Source organism: Suricata suricatta, chromosome 2 (assembly GCF_006229205.1).
Source record: "Suricata suricatta isolate VVHF042 chromosome 2, meerkat_22Aug2017_6uvM2_HiC, whole genome shotgun sequence".
Taxonomy (NCBI): domain Eukaryota; kingdom Metazoa; phylum Chordata; class Mammalia; order Carnivora; family Herpestidae; genus Suricata; species Suricata suricatta.
Window position 1 is genome coordinate 22,306,010 of NC_043701.1, and position 6,000 is coordinate 22,312,009.

General features: G+C 39.7%; 1 protein-coding gene across 4 annotated transcripts in view; it reads right to left on the reverse strand.

Moving 5' to 3' along the window:
- Nucleotides 1-6,000, reverse strand: part of NRF1 (nuclear respiratory factor 1) — a 146,777-nt gene that overhangs the window by 140,500 nt on the left and 277 nt on the right. The gene's annotated exons all lie outside the window — the stretch shown is intronic.

The window sequence follows — 6,000 nt, forward strand, 5'->3', positions numbered from 1 at the left end:
TTTGGCTTGTCTGTGTGTCAAGAACACTGTGAGAATCTCAGAAAAGTTATGGACACTCTCCATACATATCTACAAAATTTTTCATATAATTTCAAGAGATCAGTGTTACGTGGCCAAAATACATCCATGAGTCCCAGAACTATAAAAGCCAGGTTAAAACATCTCTGCACTTAACATTTAAATATCATAAAACCTCAAAACCCTTCAAGAGGAATTTGCATTTTAAGAGACTATAAAGTCAAACATACTATATATACACTCAAATCTATAAAATCTATTATTTTTTAAAATGTTTATTTATGAGAAAGAGACAGACAGAGCTTGAGCAGGGGAGGGGCAAAGAGAGACGGAGACACAGAATCCAAAGCAGGTTCCAGGCTCTGAACAGTCAGCACAGAACCCACATGGGGTCGAACTCACAAACCATGAGATCATGACCTGAGCCAAAGTTGCATGTTTAACCGACTGAGCCACCCAGGCTCCCCAAATCTATAAACTCTAATTTTAGAACTGAACTCTTCTCTCAAAGCTTTTATACTGTAATTCTCATAAGAGAAGGAGGAAGAATAGGACTATTTCTAAGCATGGGTCATCTATTAAATTGGGTTTTATAAGCCTTAACTCTGTATTCAATAATGCTCCAGAATTCTGTGTTTCAACTATCACGATTCCTGGCAAAACAATACACATACACGCGCACATGCACACGCATGCGCACACATGCACACATGCACACAGAAAATTCCTTTTATCTCTTAATTGCCAAATCCAGTTTTCATCCTAATGAGCTCTCTGTAGTATTTCAGGTTGCTAAATTCCGTTAAAATTCTCTTATCCTCCACCCTCAGCTTCTTCAACCCCATACCATTTATCTTACGTCTTTAGCCATTCTTTTTCAACTTCCCTCAAAGGCTCCTCCTCTTCCACTTGACCTACAAATATAGATGCTTGGCAAGGTTGCCTTTAGTCTTTTCTTCAGTCCTGATATTATACTCTATATGACATTATGCTAATGAATACAAATCTCTTAATCAATCCCCCCTTCCCTTTCTGCTCCAGTCCAAATTTGTCAATAGGGACCTATTTGACATATCTTGATTCCAACATCTAGAATCATACCCTATTACCTTCTTCCTCAAATTCTGTTCTTCCAATACATTTCCTATCTTAATTAAAGACATCATCATTTATTAACAAACTATAATGTTTGAACTCCCCCATGCTTTTCCCAATCAGGTCACAATCTCATCAGCTTCATTTTCTACTACTCCCCAAGTACAGAAAAGTCTACTTGCTATTTCTCAGACTATCAATGCCCTTCCTCTATCCTCTTCTTCTTCATCAGGTGAAATAGCACTCACCTTTCCAAGTCCTACTTAAAGATCTCCTACAGGAAGTCCTCCCTAACTTCACTTAATTCTACCCACATCACTCACCCTCTCCCTCTACAAATTTCACACCAATTTTTCTTTATTTTACTTCTCAACATGTTATATTATAGATAGTTGAGCCCTGATCTTTCTCCCCTAGTAGAGAAGGCCTGTCTGTGGTTTATATGTTACCGCAGCACTTAGCACATGCCTGTAATATAGTATGTCTTTAATCAATGTCTGGGGAATGAATGGCAAAACTCCAACGTGAGGACATAGTTAAAGTTATTTCTCAATGGTGGGTATGCCCCCTTTTGAACATAAAACAGTAATTAAATCCCCTAGTCCCTCACTCCCCATTTCTTGTCTTCTGCTTAGTTTTAAGCAATGTTTCATGGGGACATTTCCTCACTTCCTCTTGTTCTTTGTAGGTTTAGCTGCCAGCCTAACCACATTAGCATTCAGGAGCAGCAACAAAACAGACTCTCCCAAGTTCTAAAAAGCAAAGACTTTACAATTACCAATAGTAAAATAGAAGCTCCTTTTTAAAAATAGTCTTAACGTTTATGCATACAAACCTCCTTCTTCAAGATTCTGAAAAGGGTTAGGCATAATTTATCAAACAGGCACCATTTAAGACTTCTTAAGAAAATGTCCACTTAAACTCTCAGCCAAAATTTTCACATTTATAACCACAGAAATCAGCATGCATGCATTAACCTAAATAATATGCTTGTATACTAAATACACTATCAACAGTAGTCTAAATCACCAGATGACCCATACATAGTAGCTCTTTTAAACTCCTTTTAAAAATACATATGCAAAATTCCAGTAATCATTCCAATCTATAAAACTAGATTCTTCTTTCAGTATCACTCTTTCCCCCTCTTCTCCTCACCAACTTTCCCAAAACACACACACACACACACACACACACACACACACACACACACCTCCCTTAATAGACCTGGTTTCCTTAAGAAATTATCTGATGGCTCAGTAGCAGTTTGATAAGACAGGCTACAAGGTCTGAGATTCTGGAGAAGATTCCATTTGGTACAATTATCTTCTAAAGAGACTGCTGTTGATGACAGAATACAGATTTGCCCCAAGAGATCACAAATGTGGTAGACCAGCCATAACTGTCCCTTATGTTTTTGTTTTTTGTCTCTTAAAAATATACTAGACTCTCTCTAAATTTGTATTTGTCTTTTCTTCAGTTCATAAAAATGTTCACATTTTAGGCATACAGACCTGGTGAAAAGGCCAAAAACAAACAAACAAACAAAACACCACATGATGAAATGTGTTTGAAGTTTCGGTAACTAAACTCCATTGAATAGGGTCAAAAACTCATTAGCCTTCAAAAAAAAAAAAGGGGGCGGTGTGGAGCAGTGCCTGGGTTGCTCAGTCGGTTAAGGGACTGACCTGTTCACGTCATGATCTCTTGGTTCAGGGGTTCGAGCCTGCATCAGGCGCTGTGCTGACAGCTCGGAGCCTGGAGACTGCTTCAGATTCTGTGTCTCCTTCTCTCTCTGCCCCTCCCCTACTCATGCTCTGCCATGCTCTCTCTCTCTCAAGAGTAAACATTAAAAAAAAACTCATTACCTAATTCTGAACTGCACTTCAGAAAAAATATATACTCCAAAGTATATATAATTAACTTATTTTTCTTGAACAGTCAAAAATTCTTTTCATTTTCCAAGTTTTGTCCATATTATATCAAAATAACTTCAGACAAAGCATTCTTGTTGCTCCAGGATTAAAAGTTTCCAATAGCTCAATGTGGCTGTAATCTTCTGGAAACACCTGAAATTGATTTGTTTCACCTCCTTTTATTCTTTCTCTTCCAGCTTGTTCACTTTGGGAGAATATTGATGGGCAAAATTTCTAACCAAGAAGTCCAGAAAGTGGATAATCTATCCCCTAGCTAATAGGAAAGGAACTATGATACATAATGTACAAAAATTAACATGTATCAGAGCCTCAAAAAAAAAAAAAAAAAAAACGACCCAATGATTGGACTTGGTCTAACTAAAATGTTTCTAAAATAAGCTTAACAAGTAGGTTTTTTTTCATTGTTGTTTTACTGAGCATTTATGGAAAATTATTTTTGAGTCAACTCAGACTGAAAACACTAGCTGTAACTCTCAAGAAAAACATGAAAGAACAGAGAAAATTTTCTAATTTTTTTTCAAAAGATTGGTAGTTAAGACTGAATTTCCAAATACAATATACACTGTATGTACACACACACACACACACACACACACACACACACAATTATATAATTAATGAGCATCACACTGTCACACACAAACATCTAAATTCAAGTATCACATTTCCTGGACTAATTACAACCCAAGAGGCTGCACTGAAATTCTTGAGGTTGGAGTAGACACTTCTGAGACTCAACCACCCAGAGTTCCCGCTTCATACTCCCAATTTCTCACGTGGCACTGAGTGGATGAATGAGCCCACGGCCACACAAAGCACAGGGCTTGCCTAAAGGGGTCTGACAGGAGCTGAACATACGCAATAACTTCCGGTTCTCCAGAGGACAGGAGGGTGTGCTTCTAGAAGCTGACAATTTATGGCCCTTTCAAAACCCAAAAGTCAGTATGTCTTTTAAAATACTTGTGAAAAAAAATTTTTAATTTCAAAAATTACTGTTCATCATTATTATTATTCCCCCAATTATTTACTGAATGGCATTATATATAAGAAGGAGGTATAACAAATTTAATCCCAGGCCCCATGGAACTTAAATTTCCCTTAAACAGTCACCCATTTGTGATTACTTCACATAGAATACATCTTGAAGACAACCCAGGGGTCTGGTTGAATTTGCAGTATACAGGCGATGCAAATTCAGGTATTTAAATCATAGGGAGTTTGTCTTCAGCTCCCTAACACAATTAGAGATGGATGTATACTTGTGATTTAATAAAAACAAGAAACCTGTAATTTTGGGTTCCCTTGGAATATACATGAATTGAAAAGGAAACCTGAAATCCTTTCTACATCTGGACAAGGGCTCTCATTATTTCCTGTTCTTATAGTTACTTCCTAAATCCAGGAGCTAAATTTCCTTAAAACCTGGTAAGAAATCTATTTCCATGAAAACTCTTGGCTTGAGGATAAGATTTTTTTTTTTTGGCTAAATGAGAATAATGACAACTACTAAGCATAAAGCCATTTTTCTGTCATATATGTTCAGTTTGAGATGGGGGGAGGGGAAAGGCACATAGGATGAAATCAAAGGACTTCAAATAAGGATGTGCCAAAAAAAAATAGTAAGCAGTAATTCTTAATCTCATTATTTTTGTCTTTGTCATGGGCCCAGTTGAAAGTCACATCTAACTCCTGTCAGAAGAAAATAAGAAGTCCCTTGACACAAACAATTCACACAATTCAGGACCCAAGAATAAATATACTACACTGTATGTGATAATTGTATGTTTCCTCTCCTGCTCATAAAACAAGGCAATTACACTCATGCGCAGACAGATCTAGTCATATTTTCACTACCTTATGAGAGAAGCATAAACTACTTTCAAACACGATTCTAGGGATTCGAGATACTACTGAATTTTAAAAACACACAACAACAACAACAAAACTCAGCATCTCCAATGCCCTTCCTCCCCTCTTTCCTCTGTTAAAAGCCAGAGTAAAAGGACTTTTTTTTCTTTAAGGCCTAAACCAAGATAAAATAGGAAAAGGAAAAGTATCACTGTGGGCACAAACAATGCCCTGGGAAAAAAGGGGAGACGCGCATACCCATTCTCCTGTGAGCACTGTCCAAGCTGACAGGTTCATCCCCACTGCCTTCACTTTAGAAGTTTCCCCATACATCGTCTCTACACACTTAAGAAAATGTGAATTTTGCTCTGACCACAGAAAGAATTAAGCACAACCGACACCGCCTTTAAAGTAAGCAACTAATACATTCTACTCTAACGTTTAAGAAGGGATGGAGATCAGGCAACAGCTCCTCCAACTGGCTGGAGCAGATTATCATTTGAAGCCGTAAAAATATTAAGATTTTTTTAAACAACTCCCAAGTTCTAATGGGTACAGTCTGATGCACTGTAAAACTTTGGGACCAGCAGCAACGACACAACAGGTGAGAGAGGCGGTGGACAACATGCAGGCGCAAACCCTGGAGCTCCCCCGAAAGGCTGGGATGTGAGATAATACCCATGCACCAGGCCAAGACCCTGTTTTTACAGTGGCAACAGTTCTGTTCCTTCCGAGGGTCGCGCCACTCCCCCTCTCCTCCACCCAGGGGACCCACCACCCCAGGCACAGGAAGAACCGAGGCCCCTCCACGGGCAGCATCTCAGCTAGAAAACACAATGTCGCTCCTTATTTCTGCGTACAAAAGGACTTTGCGCCCTCCTCCTCGAACTGCCGCCGCTGCTGCCGGGGCCGCCTCCTAACTTGCAAGAAGGTGGGCAACGCGCCATATTCCAGCGTCCCCCGGTCTACCTGGGTAACAAGCCCACGCCACCCCGGCGGGAGGGAAGCTTCGGAAGCCGCCCAAGAGCCAGCCTCCTCTCCCGCAGGAGACAGCAGCTCCCGCGCCCCGGCCCAGCCCGCCGCGCCGCCCGCAGACCAGCCC